The sequence below is a fragment of the Marmota flaviventris genome, chromosome 13 (assembly GCF_047511675.1).
Source record: "Marmota flaviventris isolate mMarFla1 chromosome 13, mMarFla1.hap1, whole genome shotgun sequence".
Lineage (NCBI taxonomy): Eukaryota > Metazoa > Chordata > Mammalia > Rodentia > Sciuridae > Marmota > Marmota flaviventris.
Genome location: NC_092510.1, coordinates 22,520,409 through 22,529,459, shown reverse-complemented (window position 1 = coordinate 22,529,459; position 9,051 = coordinate 22,520,409). Strand labels below are relative to the sequence as shown.

General features: G+C 39.5%; 1 long non-coding RNA gene across 1 annotated transcript in view; it reads left to right on the top strand.

Annotated features, from left to right (window-relative positions):
• Positions 1-6,661: 6,661 nt before the first annotated feature.
• LOC139701508 (uncharacterized) overlaps positions 6,662-9,051 on the top strand; it is a 48,607-nt gene continuing 46,217 nt past the window's right edge. The window contains exon 1 of the long non-coding RNA XR_011704038.1: positions 6,662-6,819. This is a non-coding gene — a long non-coding RNA (uncharacterized lncRNA). The remainder of the gene's footprint in view (positions 6,820-9,051) is intronic.

Sequence of the window (9,051 nt, the reverse complement as noted above, 5' to 3'; positions counted from 1 at the left end):
CTGACTTTGAAATAAATCCTGTCCTAACCACAGTCAAATGGCCTATTAGAGGTTCTGCCCAAGCCAACAGTGGGCATCCTGTAACATGGCAGTATTTCATATGCACTAGCTTCATAGTTGCTAGAGTTAGCTTTCTTGGCAAATGTATTTCAAGAAGTGGTTGTATTTTTTAAAGCATTTAAAAAAATTTTTTCCTCTGTTTAAGTGAATAGGTTCATCAATCAGAAAGCCCAAAGGCAGGTGGAAAAAATAAGGGCAAAGTTTTTTTATTGTTATTAAAGAAGAAGAAATAATATCTGAGGCCTGAAGCTCAATTTGTGAAGAGCATGATCCACAGGACTCCTGTTAAAGGTGGGCTGCTGCTGAGACACTTCAAAAGATCATCTTTATTGCAGAACAATTGCCTGACCCAGTTTCCTGGTCAGCAACATGCTTTTGTAGAAACTTCAGGAGCTGATGAAAAAGCTCAGCAAAGTTAGCATGTGTACTTTCATCTGAGGCTCTTGGGAGGGGAAATATGAAAAGGTTTCTAGGTCCCTTGGATTTAGCACTGCGAGGTCTACTGGCACAGAAGAAAAGAATGAAACAAAAGATATGAACATGTTTTTAAAAGGAGGATCTGATTTCTTGGCAAATGTACTTGCTATCAGGGTTTGCAGAACACAGAGGTCTTTCTGTATTCATAGTCTTTTGCCTATCAAAACATTTTGATATTATAATAAAACACTATGGTAAAACACATTTTGCCCTTTGAATAAGAATTCACTGCCTCTGTATAAAACGATATTCTTTTGCCCTGTCTTAGGTCTTCTTGTGAAACAATTCTGGGTGCATAAGCATCTAAACAATATTTAATTCAGAATTCCAACATGCATCATAAAACTAGCATAAAAAAGCAACAATGTATGTTTTAATGATTTCAAAGGAGAAAACACATTTCCACAAACAGCTCTAAATTAAAGTTCTATTCATTGCTTGTTAGAAAAATATTACATCTTTAAGCAAAGAGCTCCTCAGCTTTTTTTTATTTTAAGCATCTCTATACTTATATTTATCAGTAAAAAGAATCTGCCAAAAGAGCTATTTAGCTTTAAAATTCCTCTTTCATTTGACATTCTTTCCCCTTTGGGTTCATTTTGGAGACTGTCATCTTAAATTCATTTTTTTACCTGACTTCCATCAGTTTCCTAGGGCTGCTATAAGAAAGTATCAAAAACAAGGTGACTTAAACACCAGCTAGAAATCTCTACTCTCATGGTGCTGGAGACTAGAAGTCTGAAATAGAGGTATCCTCAGTACAGTGATGCCTTCCTATGGAAGACTCCATTCTTGCCTCTTCTAGCTCTAGGCATTTGCTGGGAATTTGTGTCACTTCTTAACTTGTAGATAGATCACTACAGTCACATGGTCTTCTTCTGACTATGTATACTTTCACAGGATCTTCTCTCCCTGTATCTGTCTTTGTGTACAAATTTCCCCTTTTGATAAGGACACCAGTCATATTGGATTGGGTTCTAGCCTAATGACCTCATTTTAACTTGATTACTTCCATAAAGACCCTATTTCCAAATGAGGTCACATACTGAGATACTAGGGGCTAGGATTTTACCATTACTTTTGTGAGGTCATAAATTGATCCCTAAGACATGTATTGTTATATATTTAATATTTATATAGTGTAGCTAAACAATTCAATAGCACATAGAAGGTGGTTCAATCCCCAAGTCCTTTCCAGTCACTTACGCATTCACAACTTGGAGTGTCTGCCCACAGGTTTTGAGACCCTACCTCCAAATTTAAAATAAAAATGTCTAGGAATGGGGCTCAATGATGGAGTATCCCTTGTGTTGAAGCTTGATCTGCCCCAAATAGTCAATAGCAGGAGGGACAGATCCAGATTTTCTTGTGGCAGAAGTTTTTCAGAAGGTACCTGCAAAAATTTCTGAATACTCATTCTGACCCTCTGTTTAGAACTCACTTCAAGAAGCACCATTCCCAGGCACCTAACAAATGAGGACACACCAATGCAGCAAAGAAGTTCAAATCATAATTGTTCCACAGTTTGTTTAGACTACCGTCACTCCTGGCTGACACTGAAATCAGAAGACACCATAGCTCAAACCCATTTAAGTCCTTGGCATTTGAATGCTGGGAAAATGTGCTTCAGAGATAAAGCTGGGTGCAGTAGCACTCCCTTGTAATCACAGCAGCTCAGGAAGCTGAGGCAGGAGAATTGCAAAGTCAAGGTCAGCCTCATCAATTTAGCAAGTCACTAAGCTATTAGGGAGACACTATGGCAAAGTGAAAAATTAAAAGGGCTGGGAATGTAGCTCAGTGGTAAATTGCTCCTGGGCTAAATCCCTAGAACAATCCCATGCCATCCCCAGCCCCTCCCCCACCCAAAACAGGTAAATATGCTGGGCACAGTGGTCCATGCTTGTAATCCCAGCTACTTGGGAAGTTAAGATCTCAAGTTTAAGGCCAGCCTGGGTGACTTAGTAAGATCCTATCTCAAAGTAAAAAGTAAGGACTAGAGGTATAGCTCAGTGGTTGATCCATCACCCTCAGTACCATAGAATCAACCACAACAGATATTTGTTAGAGCCTAGAGTCATGGTTCTGGATTTGAATCATGTGCAGAGTTGTAACTGAACTACATCCAGGATTGTTACTGAATCTGGTTAGTGTACAACCAGAACACATGCATTTTAAAAGCTTCCTATGCATTATTAATATGCTTCCCAAGGTGAGAACAACTGATCTAGCTTGGAGTTCTTCAGGCATTAATGTGGGTAAGAAACACCCAGGGATCCTGCTCAAATGTAGATTCTGATTCTGTAGGTCTGGGATAAAGCTTGAAATTTTGCTTTTTTGATGTGCTTCCTGGGGATGCCAGAGCCATGGAGCACATAGAATAACTGTGTTCTAGAGAGCTTGATCCCAAATTTGACTGCAGAAGAGAAAAAATATATGGATGCTTGCATTTCACCTCCAAGGATTCTAATTTGATTGGTCAAGAGAAGTATGTACGAGCATCAGGATGGTGTCCGCATTTCCCATGTGATTATGAACTGCAGTCCAGGTTGAGAGGCATCTCTAGGAAAGGCTTTCATTGTTTCTTGCAAATGAACAGCATGGACAACTAAGCTGACTTCAAAGTTTGTAAAATATAAAGCAAAGGCTGCTCAAGGGATGGGGCATATGTGCTTAACAAACTCTTGAGGGCAGGTGATAGGGGATCAACTGGCAGAAGTGAGAAAGCAGACAAGGCAGGTTCTGGGCATAGTGTTCACGGAGGTTAATTAAATCTTTTTTCACCTTGGTCAGCTAAAGCCTTCCTTAATCAGCCTGAGAGCTTAGATAAGCTTTTGTAACAGTAGTCAGAACTGTTGGAACTAAACTTGATGCCCAGAAAAGGAGACTAAATACATATTGTACCACCAGCACACTGGGATGGCATGGCCATATATCCAGGCTAGTTATCTATCCAGTCTTAGTTTACACTAATTATCACAGGGTCTAGTACAATTCCATGCTGCATCAAGGTATGGACAAGAAATGGTCATTCTAATCAAAAGGCACCCTGTATGTTACAGGCTGAATCGTGTCACATCCAAAATTCACTTATTGAAATCCTAACCCCATTACCTCAGAATGTGACTATATTTGTAGACAAAGCCTTTAAAGGAATGATTAAGTTAAAATGAGGCCAGTAGGACAGGTCCTAATTCAATTTGGTGTGTTCTTAAAAGAAGAGAAACCTTGGACACAGGAACACCAGGGATACCTGCACCCAGAGAATGAACCCTCTAAGCACACAGAGAGAAGGTGGTAGGTAATCTGCAAGCTGAAAAGGAGTCCATGAGAAACCAGATCTGACAATACCTTGATCTTGGACTTCTAGCCTCTAGGACTGTGAGAAAATTAATTCCTGTTGCTTAAGCCGCCCTGTCTGTGGTGCGTTGTTACATGTCTCATGTGAAGGAGGTGGTTGTGGGAGTTTCATTAAGGATGTAAATTTCCCCTAGTCTGGACGGGAGCATAATCCTTAGTGTATTTATTTAAAAGCTCTCAGTACATGACAGACAACCACAAAAATCCCAGCAGCATATAAAAATGAGTATTATTTCATGCTCACCAGCAGATGGCTGGGGCTCAGCTAGTCTGAACCCTATTTGGCTTAGTTCTGGGTTGCAATTGAGGTTCAGGCATCATATTTTGCAGATACCAGCACCTACTTTGAGCATATTGTTCTCATAGTGATAGCAAACAAGGGCAAAACCAACCATGACAGCAGGTTAAGCCTCTGTTTGAGTTGTGTCCACTAACATCCATTGGTCAGAGCAAACCAAAAAATCAAGCTTAAAGTCAATGTTGGGCAAATATATTTTGCCCATCACAAGGCCAATGGTAATGGCACTTAAATACATTTCCATTTAATGGGGAGTGAGGAATTGAGATTGATTATTTTATCTATCAAACTTAGGTTCTATCAGTATATTTTTAGGAATTGAGTGACCATGGTCTTGGTCTTAATAAATTAACTTTAGAGGAGGCCCCTACCATTATGCATGTTTAGAACAATTATCTCTGGCAACTTGCTGAGAATCAGTTTTCTTTAAAAAAATATAAAGTATATTATTGATTACAAAACAGCAACCACTTGACTCACATATTGCTTTGCATGTTTATACAATCAGTTATAAATATTTAAAATGATTTCACATGAAAATCTAGTTTCTCTTGATAAACCGAAGAATATGACAATACTGAGCATCAAGCTAACAGAGTGGATTTGTATCTACCCCTTTAGATGTCTGCTCTCTCCTAATGCCAAAGTCCCTACCAGGCAACTTCTCTCATCAAGGCTCTGTGCTTGCCTCCTACTGGTATTTGAGTTTAGACCTGCAATCTAGATTATTTAGAGGCAATGGTATGAGATGCTAAATTGACACAGGGTATACTCCTAATATACACTCAATTTTAATATTTCTCTTTAAACTGTGTTTGGTCATGTTTAAATTTAGGAAGAACTTCTGATTATAATGCTTTCTTTGCACACAGAGATCTATTCCTCATGCTCTTTATTCACCAATCAGAAGGGAATGCTTTTGAATCACAAATGTTCTTGGTTTCCATGGAGTGATGTTTTCTTAAGGGTTGAAAGCATTGTGATGCTGTTTTAGGCAGGATTCTTCAGAGAAATAAAATTAATTAGATGGATGGGTGGATAGATGTATGATAAAATAGACAGAAAGATAGATAAACATATAATAGGTAGATTGATAAAGGGGGCCTTCCTTGTAAAAAAAAAAAATGGCTTGCCCAATTATGGAGACTAAGTCCCATTATATGCCATCTGCAAGCTGGAGAACAAGGAAGGTCAAGGACATCATGCAGTCACATCTGAAGGCCTGAGAATGAATAGAGCTTAAACGTGTAACTTCAAACCCAAGTCTGAAGGCAAGAGAACCTGAAGCTCTAATGTCCAAGGCCAGGAGATGTTTGTCCCAAGAGACGTTTGTCCCTTCCTCCATCTCTTTTTGTTCTATTTGGGCCCCTAAAAGATTGTATTGTGTCCATGTACAGTGGTGAGGGCGTATCTTTCCTCAGTGCAGAGATTAAAATCTCTTTGGCTAGGGTCAGAAGCTCAGCTGGAATGGAAACAAGAAATCTTATCAGAGCTCTTCTCTGCCCATAAACTCCCTCAATCCATTAGTAGACTTATCAAAAGAATTGTGTCCTGCCTGCTGCCCTAACATTAAAAAGAAGCTTGTTTTGGAGACCAGCTACCCCAGACAATGCCTCAGGGTAGCACAAAACTGTGCTACCCTTGAGACATGAGTGATGTCCCAGGGACACTCTGCTACCCTTCATGACATCACAATGAACACAACTCGATTAGGTATGTCCCTCACAAAGAAAAGCCTGAGAGAAAAGATCTTGAAAATAATAGTGAAGGTAGAAGGAAAAAGATATTTTCAAAGAGAAATAATTTTTGTTGCTATTTTTTATCGATTTGGGTTGGGTAGTTTCTCTAGAAAAGAGAAAGGAGAGGAAGAAGAGGATCACAGGAGCAGTACAAGAGAGAAGACATGAGAACTAAACAAAGAGAGGGAGAGATCTAATAAAGCTAGAGGGACCATGAAAAGCAGGTTGGAGAGAGATTCTGTTGTTTCTTTCCTTGACCCATTTGAACACTGACTAGCCTTATGTAAAGGCATTCTTCTTGGACCTACAAATAACATTTGCAAAGCCATTGATGTTTAAATGTATTCATAGAATTTATCTCATTCAACTCCCATTTTAAAGTCTGATCTAGTTTGTTTATTACCATTAGAAAATCTTATTTTTGACTGCTTCATACTTAGAGGTAGAATCTCTGAGAGCTTTTATTTTTAAAAAAAATTGAAATTTTGCCTGTTTTGTTAGCTCTTTGGGGCCTTAGGTGATGCAGCACAGTGATGTGTCAATCCAGGAATCTTCTCCTATTCAAGTTCTTCCTCCCCTTCCTCTTCCTCTTCCTCTTCCTCCTCCTCCTTCTACACTACCCAAGTTGAGAACACTCTGTCCTCCACAGTGTAACATGGGACAGATGTGCACTTCCTTTCCCAAGTTCTCCTTGGTCTATAATAAGAATCTCTGATAGGAATGCCCCTTACTGAGTAGCGGTTATACAGCTACCTGGGTCAAGACAGGCTGCTTCATAGGAAAATATTGCTTGTCATTTCCACTACTGATTCATATCACATAACCCTTCTATTCTTCACCCAGAGTGTCAGCAGCAGCAGCTCCTGTGGCCATATACTTCTCATAAAGGTAAGAAGTTTGTGTTTCATACATTTGATCTGCTTCAGTGAGTTTCTGGCAGCCGGTGACTGGGAAGGAGGTATTCAACTTGAGTTTGAAGCAGCTGTTCACTTTTAAAGTTCCACAAAAAGAGCTTACTTATTAATCTTTACCACAAGAAACAAAATCATCTGTGCATTATCTATTTTCGGTTTTTAAATGATGAAACAGGCAGAAAGAGAGAAATTTCTCAAAATTGTTCATTCTATAAGCAGTAGAAGCAATATTTCAATCAACATCTCTGGTGCCCAGACAATCCTCATTCTACCACAAGATAGTTCCATCTTTAGATAAATAGGTGGGATTTAGACTAAGGCTCAAAATTGTCAAAATGCCCCATATTCACATAGTTACTAATTGGCAAAGTTAGTAAGTGAAGTCTAGTTTTCTCAAACCCAAGTCATAAATCTTAATCCATGCCTAAGATTTCTAAACATTCCCAAGTAGGTAGATATCAATCTAGAGCCTAAATATGTCCTGAGAAGTGTATAATGACTGAAAGAAATGGAAAATGAATTATTGATCTTTCTAATTAAAATGGATCCTATCTCTAGGACCCCCAGCATATAGGGAACACAAACAATGGAAAGAGACAGCATCCCCTGTGATCATTTCAGCCGTGTGTGTGTGTGTGTGTGTGTGTGTGTGTGTGTGAGAGAGAGAGAGAGAGAGAGAGAGAGAGAGAGAGAGAGATGGGGTTAGATGCTCTGAAGGGGAAGGGATGCTGAGGTCACCAGACAGACCTGATGAATGAATAAACACAGGCAGGTCATCCCAGTGCAGAGGCATGCATGGGATGGCCTCCAGTAAGAATAGACCTCAGGAGTTGGGTTAAAAATAAAGCAGAATTATTAGCAACACCCAACATTTCTATAGAGTGTGGTATCAACATCATAGCCTCTAGTTTATGGATGAAGAAACTAGGGCTGAGATAACTTGGATGCCTGGTCCCATGCCATAGAATCAGGACATTTTAGCAGTAAGTGTCATACCCCCAAATGCCTATGTCCTAAAGTAGCAAGATGCAGGCAGGGAGCTTCTGTAAGTGAAGGGTTCAGGTAAATGTATGCTATTAGGAAGTGTATCTAGTCTTGGAGAAGGTAGAGAACCAGTTGCTCTTAGAATGACCTGAAAGAAAGAAGGACTCAAAATCGAGTGTCTTGATCTATTTTCAGTTGCTATAACAGTTGCTATAACATTCTCTATATCTGAGACTTGGAGAGTTTTAAAGAATAGACGTTTATTTTAGCTCACTATTCTATTAGTCCCAAAGTTCAAGCAGACATGTGCAGAAAGACAGAACACTAGAATCAGCCTCACTTTGCCACAACATGTTCTCCTGGCAACTAATCCAATCCTATGGGGAAAAAAAAGTATTAAACCCTTTAACAACCTAATTATCTCTTAAAGGCTCCATCTCCCAACACTGCCACAACAGCAAATTTTACCATGAGTTTCATATTCAAGCCATAGCACGGGCTTCCAACAGTCAGGCTCTGTAAGGAGAAAGCATACTTGTTATTAAATGAAGCCATTTAACTTTCAGGAGGTGAAGAGCAGGAAAACAAAACAAATAGTGGATTAAAAGCTTTTATATCTTGGGGGAAATCTCACATTGTTTTAAAGGAAGATAGAAGTAAGAGAGAAAGTAGAAAGGAAAGTAGAGCGGGAAAGTAAAAGGAAGGAAGAAATGGGAAAAATAAAAGAAGAAAAGATGAAGGGCAGGAGGAATGGCATGGGAAAAAAAAAGTTTATGGGACATGGGACCTCTGCCTGCAGTAGTGAAGCCACAGACAGCTGTCACTGAAGGTTAGCTTTAGAGAATGGAATTAAACACACCCAATCCTCTATGCCAGTGTAGACCCTGAGTTCTAGGAGATCATGGACTGTAATGTAGGCAATTTTGATAATTCTCTGAGGATTTGAAACCATACTGTGCGTGTGGTGGGTATTGCAAAAATAAAAGGATGACATTGATTGATAGTCTCTTCCCTAAAGGAAATTGATCTCCAATTCAAATCTCTAGCATAACACTGAGCAAGGTTAATCTTCACATCCCACAGATGGAGACTAATGGGATGGGTCTAAGTAGACAGAAGTGCATCAGGAAACCAAATTGGGAAATGATAGCTATTGTCACCCAGGGAATTGCCAAAAGTGAACACCCTCATGGTCTCCAACTCCAATATCTGAACACCCCCC